General features: G+C 43.2%; 1 protein-coding gene across 1 annotated transcript in view; it reads right to left on the reverse strand.

The window, feature by feature from the left end:
• The window catches only part of LOC122801979 (zinc finger CCCH domain-containing protein 13-like), a 156,173-nt gene that overhangs the window by 32,002 nt on the left and 110,751 nt on the right, over positions 1–13,420 (reverse strand). The window lies entirely within an intron of this gene.

Here is a 13,420-nt window from a genome sequence, read left to right on the forward strand (position 1 = left end):
GTATTATAAGACATTCCTTATCCAATATGGATTACAGTAGAGAGTCAAATATCTGAACATCGATCAGAACCAGCCTTCCAAAGTTGTCAGGTAGGAAAAATCATAGTCTAAATATGTAAAAATTATACGTATTTGCTTGATCATGTTTTCTGAGCTTGTAGCCAGCTCATGTGTGAAAATCAGAAGTTATGTACCTACCATAACGTTCCGTCTTAGTTGTCTTCTTCTCGCCTTCTTTCTTGCGGGATGGGTTCGCACTCTAAAAGCTCGAGAGCTAGTTCCACCGGCTCGAGGCTCCCCTATATCCCACAATGCTAGGCGGTAACTCCTCAGATCTCGTTTGAAAGCTAAGGCCAGCAAGAAAATTCCATAAGGAACAAAGAAAAACTCCTCTAGGTCTGTCCTGGCTAGGGGGAAGGAGGGTGGGATGCAAGAAAGAAGGCGAGAAGAAGACAACTAACATGGAACGTTATGGTAGGTACATAACTTATAAATGTTAAGTTGTCTATCTCGCCTTCATTCTTGCTGGATGGGACCGCGTCCCTAGCACCTTGTCCCGGGTGGCCTATCGGAACAGACTCTTGAGTACAGTGGAACCAAAGTTGGCCCCATCTCTAGAGGCCAAGTCCAACTTATAATGAGAAATGAAGGTATGGGGAGAAGCCCAAGTAGCTGCAGAACAAATCGAATCAATAGGCAGCCTATCTTGAAAAGCTATAGAAGTGGCTAAAGCTCTAGTTGAATGAGCCCTAGGTTTGGATGGCAACTGTTGATGTCTTATCTCATACACTAGGGTAATCAACAAAGTAAGCCATCTAGAGAGACACTTTAGAAACTGGAAGGCCCATTCTACCTTCTGCATAAGAAACAAACAGTTGGTCAGATTTCCTGAATTGTTTGGTCCTGTCTAAATAGTACCTAAGTTGGCGATGAATATCTAAACAGTGTAACTTTTGTTCTGACCTATTAGAATAATTAGGGAAGAAAACAGGAAGCTCAATGGTTTGATTCAAATTTGCCATTGAAGCTACCTTGGGCAAAAAAGACGGGTTAGTATGTAAGGACACCCTATCCTTATGGAATACAAGATAAGGGGGTCGACTACACAGAGCATGGAGTTCAGAGACTCTTCTAGCTGAAGTGATAGCTACTAAAAAGAGTGTTTTCCAAGAAAGTAACTGCATTGAACAAGAAGCTGCAGGTTCAAAGGGGGAAAGAATTAAGGACGTCAGAACCAAGTTGAGATCCCATTGGGGAGGAGGATCTCTGATGGGTGGTTTGAGGAGAAAAACTCCCTTTAAAAAGGCTTTGCAGAGTTTGTGAGACATAATGGAGGACTCTGAGACTCCAACATGAAAGTTCAAAATTGCTGCCAATTGAACTCTAATGGTAAACGGAGACGAACCTGAGTGGAAAAGTTCGGCTAGAAAGTCTAGGACTGATTGAATGGAGGCAGTGAAAGGATCTATATTCTTTGACTGCGCCCAAAAGGAAAAACGTTTCCACTTGTTATGATAAATCTTCCGAGTGGAAGATTTATGAGAGGCTATCAAGATATCTCTAACTGAGTGAGATATCAGAGGAAGCCTGGCTAAAGTTGGAATTGGAGGAACCACGCTGTGAGGTTCAGAAAAGGAAGGGAGTGGTGCAACTGACCCGACTGATGGGTCAAGAGGTCTGGAACTGGGTCCAGATGCCAAGGTTACTCCAACAGATAGCGGTGGAGAAATGGGAACCAAACCTGTTGAGGCCAGTAAGGGGCAATGAGGATCATGGAAGCTTCTTGAGCGATGGCTTTCTGTATCAGCTGAGATATCAGTGGGAAGGGAGGAAAAGCATACAGAAGTACGTGCACTAGAGCGTTTCTGCTGGGGTGGCCTGGTTGGGGAAAGAGGGTGAAAAAATCGTCACACTTGCTGTTTTGGGGAGTAGCGAAAAGGTTGCAGTAAGGCCGGCCCCACTTTCGAAAAACTTTCTCCAACACTGAATTCTTCAGAGACCACTCGTGAGGCATGAGAATAGCTCTGCTCAATTTGTCTGCAATCACATTGGACCTCCCGGGGATGTGCGTTGCTAACAGAAATCGCTGTGAAGAAATCGCCCATTGCCACAGTCTGAGTGCCTCTCGACATAGGGGGTAAGATCTGGTTCCACCTTGTTTGTTGATGTACCACACTACAGACATGTTGTCTGTCTGAATTGCTATAGTTCCCTTGGGAAGAGTGTCTTGTAAAGCTTGCAACGCTAGAAGCACTGCTCTCATCTCTAGGACGTTTATGTGCAAGTGGCACTCGAACGGTTGCCACATGCCCTGGACTGTCCTGCCCTGGTAATGCCCCCCCCACCCGATCAGGGAGGCGTCCGTTGTCACTGTAGCAACCGGAGGGGAAGGGACGAAAGGTCTCCCTAGGAGGATCTGGGGAGATGTGATCCACCAAGTTAGATGATTCTTGCACGATTGAGTTATCCGAATAGGATGGGACATTGGAAGTCTTTGGTAAGACCATTGTGTGAAAAGCATCCACTGTAAAATTCTCATATGGAAGCGAGCTAATTGTAGAAGGGGGATGGCCGCCGCCATAATCCCTAAGACTTTCAGGATCAGTCTGGCTTTGACTTTGTTGCTCTGCAAGACAAGAGACCTGTCTGTGTATGTCTGCTATTCTCTGCTCTGTGAGTCTGGCTGACATATTGACTGTGTCAAATTTGCGCCTATGAAGGTAATAACACGACAAGGTGATAAGACAGACTTTTCGTAGTTTATTGAAATGCCTAGTGCCTGACGTGTGAAAGGTGTAGTCTCTGGCGAGAAGCAAGAGATGCTTGGTGGGGGCTGTAAGGAGCCAGTCGTCTAAATACGGAAACACCTGGAATCCTTGTCATCTCAGATGAGAGGCTACAACTGCCATGCATTTGGTAAACACTCGGGGGGGCTGTAGTGAGACCAAAGGGCAGGGCTCTGGATTGAAAATGACTGGTTCCCAGCCTGAAGCGGAGAAACCTCCTGGAGCGTCGACTCATTCTGATGTGATAGTACGCATCCTGGAGATCTATCGAGCACATCCAGTTGTCTCGCCCCAAAAGGGGTAGAATGGACTGCAGCATGACCATCCGGAACTTTGTTTTCTTGACATACTTGTTCAAGTTGCTGAGATCCAAAATGGGTCTCCAGTCCCCTGTTTTCTTTGGAACCAAAAAGAATTTGGAGTAGATTCCGGATCCTGTTTGGTCTGCTGGAACTGGTTGAATGGCTCTTTTTGCGAGCAGCTTTGAAATTTCTAATGCTGCTTGCTCCCTTTGACTGGGTGGAACGTCTGGAAGGGATTTTTTGGACTGCTTTGGAATGAAAAGGAAAGGGATTCTGTAGCCTTCGGAAATGATAGACTGTACCCACTTGTCTTGAGTTAGGGATAGCCAGGCTTCTGGGTACAGCGACAATCTTCCCCTGACTGCCTCCGAAGGTGGACAGTCAGACAACACCTCAGGGATGCTGAAAGGGCTTGTCGGAAAAGGATTCTCGACTGCCCTGATTCTGCGGGCCCCCTCTGCCTCTAGGACGGCATCTACCATTATTGTTCCCCCCTCTGCCTCTAGAGGGGAATCGACTCTGTGCGTCAGGCAAATCTCCTTGAGATTGTTTGCGGAACCACATCTTTCCCCCCTTCTGGCCTTTGGGGTAAGGTCTAGAAGGAGTAGAAAAACGGACTCCGACGGCAGAGAGAGTTTTGCCATCAGTCTTGCACCTAGTCAGGGTTTCCTTCACTTGAGGACCAAAGAGGGATGATCCGTCAAAGGGGGAATTAGTGAAGGACGCCTTGAAAGGGTCCGCAAAGTTACAAAGCCGCATCCAGGCGTGCCTACGCAAGGCTACACCTATACCTGCCGCTCTACTTGCTCCATCCGCCGCATATGAAAGAAGGCGCATGGAGGAGTTAGTTATAGAATTAAGGGTTGCCAGCTGAGAGTTCATTCTATCCTGAAAACCCGCAGCTGTTGGGTCCTTCAACATTTCACTCGCTTCCTTGGGCAAATCCCTCTGAAGACGAGTAAAATGACAGGTAATTCAGTGATCTCATAGTAAAGGTCACTGACGAGAACATCCGCTTCCCGTACCTGTCCATCGACCTAGACTCCTTGTTAGGAGGATGAACAGGCACTGAAGGATCAGCTAACTCCTTCTTGGTGGCCGCAGCCACCACCATAGCATCAACAGAGACGCCTTTGGTTAGAAATTCTTTGTCCTTGGGGGCCGTAATGAATTTTGATGGTCTCCTGGGGGTGGGTTCCACTGAATCAGGAGCCGCCCAAGCCTTCTTTGCCACCACTTGCATAAGGGGGTCAAAGGGAGGGGACACCCAGGAGGTGGAAGGGCAAGAGCCAAACGCCTCAAGATACACCGATTCATCCTCTGAAGGGTTGAGGGCTGGCCAATTCCCCCTCTGTTTTAAGATTTCAAGGATGTCTGCAAAGGAGACATCTTCAGAGGGGGAACGAGGGGAACCTTCAGAATCCTCTAAATCAGTGTCAGAGGTGACAGACTCAGAGGAGTCAATGTGCTTCCTCTTGCACTGCCTCTTCCTAGGGGGCTCTCCTACCGGGTAAGGAGAGGCCTCGGAAGAGGAGGAGATCCCCACTGGGGAAACTTGAGGAGCTGTCTCTCTACGGTCGGGGATGAGAGAGTGAGTAGAAATCACCTGAGGCACCATGGAGGGAGGGACAGAAGGAGCCGACTGTGGAGTTGAACCTGGTTCTAACACGCTCCTCATGACCTCGAAGGCACCCCTGTCAGGCAGAGCCGGAGGTCTCCGTTCCGAAAAACTGATAACCTCCCCCGGCACCGACAGTGATGGCTCCGAGGCCAATGTCGGAGCCGAACTCACCAGCGCCGAAGCACCGAGAGGGAGAGCGGGGTCGGACAAGGGTCCGATGCCACTCGCCCCCTCGGAGCCGACGAGGGAAGTCCGGCGCTGAGATTCTTCCAAGGAAGACATCGGAGCAGACGACGGAACCGAAGACAAAGGTATCGGTTCCGACGCCACCACAGTCTCGGGTCCGAGTCGCCCCGGCTCCGAACTCAAAAGAGTCAGAGGAGGAACATTTTTTGTGATGGGAATAGTTCTCGACTGTTGAGTCGGACTTTGAAGCATCTGGGCTAGTGCCTCGGACTTAAGAAGTCGACTCACTACTCTCTGAAGGTCATGGTCCGATAACCTGGAAGACCTAGAAGAGTGGGATCTATGGCTCCGTTCAGACAGCAAAGGTGATGCTGGAGCTGAATGAACGGAGCCGATAGATGGAGATTGGGACCTTTTTCTAGATGTCGGTTCCGACAACTTGATCGGAGCCGACTCAGTTGTGTCTTCCTCAGCTCCGGCCGGAGCCGAGGACACCGTAGGGGCATGTGTTCGAGGTTCATCGGCTCCGGCCGGAGCCGATATTCGAACAGCCTTAGGACCCCCAGAAGACGTCTCAGAGGCTGGAGCCGAAGGTCTGGAAGGCTTAGAGGGTTTCCCCGATGACTGAGTCGAGGGACCCTCAGGCTTTAATAAGCCCCTTAAAATAAGTTTATTTTTTCTCTCCTGCAGGACTCTAGGGCTGAAGCCATGGCAAACAGCACATGGGTCCTGCAGGTGCAAAGGTCCCAGGCAGTACACACAAGAAGTGTGACCGTCTGTCAGAGACATCTTCTGACAGCACGAGTCACACTTCTTAAAGCCTGAGACCTTTGATTCCTTAGACATGTCTAAGGGGAAAAGTGCAATCACACAAACACACACACACCGATTACACTTATAAATAAATTAAACTAAATTAAATTAAGTTAGAAGTAATTAGAAAAATAAAATCCCTAGAAAACACAGTCACTCACTACTAGAAGGGAGGGACTGGGCCTAAGGCCCAAGGGAAAATTTCTAGAGAGTTTTTGGAAAGGGAGAGAAATTAACAGGGAATGGGATGGAACTACTTCACAATATAACTATTTAGAAAAACTAACTTAAAAAAGGGGGAAAAAAAACTAAGAAAACTAGTTTCTTTTCAAAAACTAACCTGAGTTGGTAGGAACGCACCACGATCGCTGTAGTGGCAAACGAGATCTGAGGAGTTACCGCCTAGCATTGTGGGATATAGGGGAGCCTCGAGCCGGTGGAACTAGCTCTCGAGCTTTTAGAGTGGCCGAGTCGGAGCCGAGGATCGGCTCCGAACCCATCCAGCAAGAATGAAGGCGAGATAGACAACTTAACATACATTCTTTACTGTCCACTGGAATCGCTGAATGGTTGAAAAGTATATTCCTGTGTGCAGAAAAAAACTAAATTTTAGAAGTTTTTAATCTGGTTCAATTATATGCTTGATTATCCAAACTACCCTAGGTCCCAATTAGTGTGGATAATCGACTCTCTTCTGTATTTTCATTTCAATGCTGATGTTCTCCTTTCTTCATACAATTTATTTTCTTTCGACTCTGCACTCTTCCACATCATGCTCTTTCAAAATCCCTCTTTTTACACCTCTGCCACACCTGCACTCTTTCTAATGTATACCCTTGCCATACCTGCACTCTTTCTACTATATACCCTTGCTTTGTGGCACATCTAATTTTCTTTTGTACATCACTACCCCCCAGCATACAGTCTGTTTTACTAGCTCCAATACATGTTACTGAATGTCAGAATCATGCAACACATTTCAGTGAGCGGACATCTAATGTAAAGTTCATGAATCCTGCCATAATCAAACGATAAACCCAACCAAAACACAGCAGTTTTAACACGTGGGATATGTTAGAGGTTTGTTTGTAAGGCACATCAATACTGCAACAGTGTGGCAAAAACTCTGCTGTAGAACACTATCGCATGACGCAATACCAATTCTGAGTCTGTTGAATCTTAGGGTTACAGGAGTATTATTATCCTGTTTCTAACCAAGACTGAGCAACTTCAGAGCTAACATATTTACAGTAATGAGTACAGGAAGCTTGTTCCCGACAGTGCAACAGCATAGACTTTGCTTATAAAACATTACTGCAAACTGTATTATTGTTATTGATATTTACTGCATTTTCTTCTTTCATGCATGGCTACTCACTATGCTTGCTAATCCACTCGTATAGCATGTTTTGTACAAAGAAAGGACAGTCCAGTTAAGGCAATTCTTCTTCTTTCAGCTTTTCCCGGTTAGGGATCGCCACAGCAGATCAATTGTCCGCTCATGATTGGAAGTGGAGTTTTACAGTGTCGAGTTGCCAGCCCGGCGCCCAAACTTCCACAGAAGGCACACACACACACACACACACACACACACACACACACACACACACACGCACGCACGCACGCACCCCTAAGGCCAATTTGGAGTGTCCAATCCACCTACAGCATGTCTTTGGGATGTGGGAGGAAACCGGAGCACCTATTAATTATTTCAATGACTTTGGTTCACAAATCTAGAACACGCAAAAGAAAAAAAAAATTTTTTTTTTTTTTTTTTTTTTTGCAAAGGACAAGCCCCTCCCTGCTCCTCCCACACTCCCCATTAAGTACATAAACCAACTCAGATATCGCAGAATAGCAGGGGAAAGGGCAAAATCGCTTCCCCGGTGTACAATCCCTCACCAGCACATTGATCAGCTGTTTTGCTAATCATTGACAAAACAGTGATCAATAATCTGCAAATCTGATATATTTTAGATCTACAAACACACACATTTATATCTGTATGTACATATCTCAAACACATAACTTTACCTCTACCACCACTCAACACAGCACCACCTGTATGTCCATCTTTGGTATTTGTGTTACACTTTTTATTTCTACATTTTGCTAATCAGTAAACAGCGCCACCTATTCTTCAACCTTGGAAAATACTAGTTTAAATAATTTAACATTTTTAATACTGCGGTGGTGGTGCTGCGGTAGCGTAGTCGCCTCACAGTAAGACGTCCTGTCCGATTCTCAGCTAGAGCGTCTTGTGTGTGGAGACATGCATGAATGGGCGTACCTTCGTTGAAGGTTGTGCGTCGGGGCCGGCAACTCTGCACGTAAAAATCTACTGCCAATCATTAGTGGACCGGAGTTCCGCTGTGGCGACCCCTAACCGGGAAAAGCCGAAAGACACAACATTGGTCACCGTAACCTTTCAGTGGTCACTATAACTATTTATAGCTCTGTAACTTAACTGCACTTTGTTTTCTGAAGAAGTTTCATTAATAAAATGGACAAAAGTACTGAAAATTCAGAGTATGCTATGGTCCTCATCAAAATGATATCCCATAAACATTGTGAGGAAATCTGAGGGTAAAAAGAGTTACAAGGCAACTATGCTGCTAAGCTGTTTCCACCTTGCCAACCTTCTCTTCTCAAGGATGGCCAGGACAGGTATATCAAGAATGAATTTATCAATGCCCATCCAGTTGACCAGCTTCTTTTTAAAGGCATACCGTGAGAAACGCTGCTTAGCTTAGAGAGGGATACGGCTCCAGAGAAGGCGTAGGTGTTGTGTGACAAATCTATCCCTCTTCCTTGTCTTATTTATTTGTTGGAGTATATTTAGATCTCTAGCCCAAGTGTTAGTTTGACTGTTTAACTACTGCAGCCATTATAGTCCTAAAAGGAAGGTACAAATCACCTTAAAGAGTCTACATGAAACGGCTTATACAGACAGAGCCTCCTGTCTTACTTGGTAGCACAGGTTTTTAAGCCCTTGATCTTTGATATGTTTAGTAAGGTACATCCCAAAGAGGACACTATACTCAAAGATGGGTCTAATCGGTGCAGAATACAAGGAGCTGAAGACTTATTTTGATCTGGAGGGAATACCATTTGCTATGACCTGTTCAAGTTAAAAGTATTTTCCAACCACTGTTGCAACATGACAGTCAAATGAGGGTGGTCAGATGTAAAGGAGCTGTCCTACCTGAGTACCCACGTCTCATGATATTTTCATTTAGAAGTGTATGTTATCTATGGAATAAACTGGGACTGGGGTGATTAACAAGTTCTACAATGTTGTACTTTTTGATGTTGAGCTTGAGACCATTTTAGTACACCAGCTACTGTGAAGTGCAAGCCTCTACTGCAGTGCATGTATGTTAGACGAAAGAGGACTTGATGACGACTCCTAGCTTACAATCATTCACAAACTTTGGTAACCAGAGATCTTTGTAGATACCAAACAGCAAAACTCCACTGGTTACCTTCATGCTATCTGAGGAAGTTTTCCTCAGTGAGTCCTGTCTCTGTTGGCTATCTACCTGAAAACATAAAGGTCAATTTGCAGTTCCTCTAACTTATTTGCATGTGATACAGTACTGAATGCCTTAGCTAGGTCAAGGTATGCTGTCTGGATAATTTATTCACAGCTTACAGCCTGAATAATCCTCTCCAAGATTCATTAGACAGGCTTTGCGTATAACACTCATTAGGCTGATGGGGCTGCAATTTCTAGGGTCTGAGGTATGGCCACCCTTGTTGAGCAGCATCACAACAACTGTGCACTAGTCCCATGGGATAAAGCCAGTTGACAGACTCTGGCTGAAGAATTTGAGGGGGGGGGGGGTTCGCCAATGCTTGTTTAGTGCTTATTAATGAGGCAACCATTTTGGAAAGTACCTTCAATACATGCTCCTTCATGACGACTGGTGGCTTGACTCCATCAGATTTAGAATAGTTGTCTCTGGGATGAAGTTGGCACTAAATTTATCTGCCAGTTTGCTAGCAATATTCACTAGATCAGAATATTGAATACCATTATAAATAAGCCTGGAACAATGTTTGGTGTTATTTCTTATTTTTAGAGATAACTAATGAAGGATTTGGGGTTGTCCTTGGTTTCTGTGGCTAGACTGAATTCATGCAAGCTTTTGTTTTTCTTATGTCTTTTTTAGTTTCTTATCTGTCTGATGTTCTAAATTTGGGGGTCACTTGTTCTGCTATATAATTTTATACGTTTATTCTTTTCATTATGTAATTTATTAATGTTTGAGAGACACTGTTTTGGTTCACTTTTATACTTCCCCATTTGCTTGGATTTAGTCAGGATCGCCAATTTAACACATTTGTTCAAGTGTGAGTAGAAGTTTTCTGCAAACACAATGCAGTTAATACTGTGATACTCAAATTTAGAGATTTCATCATAGAACTGTAGGAGTTTTGTACATTTAAAGTCCTTGAATTCTGTGATATTTGTTTCTGTTGATTTGGAAGTTTTTTTTATAGAAGATTACTAGCTTCTGACCTGTCTTGACCAGCAAAGGGGATAATGGGAATGGTACATACAGATGCTAAATTTATGACCAGGTCAACATATTTTGTTCTCTAGCGAGTCAAACAACAATCTCGGCCCAAGGAGTTCTTGTTTATAAAATCTAAGAATTTGTGTGCATATCCTTCATTGGTGGTGTAGGTCCTTATTGCTTAGTTGAGATCAACTACAATAACATCATTTCTACTTAAGGGGAGTTCATCAGGAATATTTAGGAATATTATGTGATTTTCTGGAGACATGAATGGGGTTATGAACTAAGAGTTTATCTTATTTAGTGTAATTTGAATCTGTATAAGCTCCACTTAATGGCCTCTAGGTAAACCAGGTCACCATAACAACACATACACGGATGTGCTCCAAATGCAGGAGAGAATCAAAGTCCAGCAGTTTGCTGTTTATACTTTTCAGCATTAAGTACAGCCACCATGAAAAGGTCCAGTGGTTTATTGTTTTGGGAGTTAGGTTAGTAGGTCCATCAGTCGGACCTTGCCTAAAAAAGGCACAATGGGGAGCAAAAGCTTTTACCAGTTTGCTGTTAACCAGAACTGTTACTTTAAAAATGATGTAAATATTGTACATAAAAATGTAAACAGAAGTGCTGCTTTAAACAGGCAGAAACCACTGCATATTAGGCAGAGAAGATTTCTGCATGGTTCAGGTAACTTTACTAATTATGCACTTTATTGATGTACTAAAAAAGGGCCACAGCCTCACTAATTCGGAGTTAAATTGGCCTCTGGTGGAGATGGACTGTGTACTTGGAACATCAGGTCTGGGTAGTTTGCTACAGTAAGAAGAATTGCTGAGATTATACCCTTGGTAACCTGGACATCTTCCTACAAAAGAATCCAGACAGAAGAAAGGTGTTGGGAAGCACTTTTAAACTTGTGAACATTAATTTGTGCTGGATGTGAATTTCTGGACTTTATATAACAGACTGTATTTCTTTGGAAATGGGATTCTGAAAGAAAGGAATTCTGTATGAATCTTCTTTTGGTTACCATTGCATTAATTCCTTTGGAGCATTTGTTTGGGTGAGAAAAGACAGCAATACTGAGTTTTGTCTTGACCATACAATAAAACTGTACATTTTATAAACCTGAGGACTTTAGTGCCTATACAGCATTACATCAGCAAATAAAAACAACCGTCAAACACCATGTTCTCAACCTCAAAGTACTGACTAAATGAAGGTCAATGATATGTACTGGAACAATGGATATATTCGCCAAGCAAAGGCTGACTGTATACACTGGAACAAGACATACAATCACAAATGTAAACACTGTTGCATTGCATTTACAATTATTGCTAACAAACAAAAAGACACAACATAATATATATATATATATATATATATATATATATATATATATATATATATATATATATATATATATATACACACACACACACACATATGTATCAAACAATTCTAAATATGTCTATATCTCTCTCTCACAGGGTAATATGCCTTTAAGATCTGCACTGCAGTAGTGTGTGTGAGAATTGTCTCACAACTGGGAAAATATTATATACTAGTCAGCTTAAAAACACACTTGACTGCAAAGTATGCTGATACAAAAGGAATTAGCTTAGAGGGCTAAAATGAAGTTTGTTTTTCACCTAAAGATTCAGAAGTTTAAATGGAACTTTCCTAAAAGTCCCCGAGAGAGTAGAATGGGACGGCTCATTCAGGTCTAACTTGCAGAATTATCCTGGAAAGAAAACTCTGCAGTTGTTAAGGCCTACAGCCTAGAACTTTCTTATGACAGCCTGTACTTGGAAAGGCTGAGTGAGACTAATACTGTTTGACAGAAAAAAAAAAAAAAACTAAAGTACTGTTTTACTATTGCTTTGAGCCAAGCGAGTTATTAGTTTTTATTTACAGATTCATAGATGCTAGGCTAATGACCCAGGGGACCTTTCTAAGCCTTTTCTAAGCCTTGCCAAGTTTTCCTGAAAGAATAAGGATGTCCTGTATCCAAACAGGACACTGACGGACAGATATTTATAACATACCTCTGTCCATAATGGACATGTCTGCCAGGCCAAGTGTAAATTTCCTATTTCCCATCCATAGGTCTAGGTTGTGCTTAAACTGGATAATAGACAAACTCAGCTTCACATGGGTGGGAAGCCCATTCCATAGGATGGGCAGTCTCTGGGACACGTATCTGTCTCCCCAGCATATTCTGTTCAAACAGATCTTGTATTTCTGATACTGTTTGACTTATGAATATACATGAGATTTGTAAGCGTGGGGTTTGCATATGCCTTGTAAGCTAGGCACAGTCGACCGCTCAGCAATCTATTGAAGACTGTGTAGAGAGAAAGGGCTTTAAGGCACTGTATAAGGCAAGTTTGTTACGTCTTGTATTCTTTTTGAAAGGAACCTCTGAGGTTGCTCCTGTTGCTACATTTGATTGGTCAGGTACATACTGAAGGGAGCATTGTACTCTATGACTGGTCTGATAATGGCAGAGTACAGTGGGATAATGACCTCTTTGGACCTAGATGCCATGCCCTTATTTACAAGTTGCTTAACATAAAAGGATTTCCTCATCACTGTGGCCACATGGTGGTCAAAGGTAAGGCTATTGTCTGCGTGGGTACCCAGATCCCTGACCACTGGGTCTCCTCTTGGGGAGTATTATCAACATGGTGAGTTTACAAAAAATAAACTTGTATTTTATGAAAATCCTACCGACAGTCTCTCATTGGACTTTACATTTGTGGTGTGCACAGGAAGTTAGACAAAAATGTGCTATTTTTCAGACCTTCCTCGTACTTACAGTGGATATAAAAAGTTTTCACACCCCTGTTAAAATGTCAGGTTTTTTTATATAAAAAAAATGAGAACACAATAAATCATTTCAAAACTTTTCCCACCATTAAAGTCACCTATTCAATTGAAAAATAAATCTGTTAGGGGAAAAAATATAAAAATATAAAAAAACGTACAATATGCTGGTTGCATAAGTGTGTATATCCTTAAACTAATACTTTGTTGTTTGTGCACACCCTTAAACTAATACTTTGTTGAAGCACCTTTTGATTTAATTACAGCATTCAATCTTCCTGGGTAGGAGGCTATCAGCATGGCACATCTTGACTTGGCAAGATTTGCCCACTCTTCCTTGCAAAAGCGCTCCAA

The sequence above is a fragment of the Protopterus annectens genome, chromosome 5.part0, assembly GCF_019279795.1.
Source record: "Protopterus annectens isolate FY-2018-M chromosome 5.part0, PAN1.0, whole genome shotgun sequence".
Taxonomy (NCBI): domain Eukaryota; kingdom Metazoa; phylum Chordata; order Ceratodontiformes; family Protopteridae; genus Protopterus; species Protopterus annectens.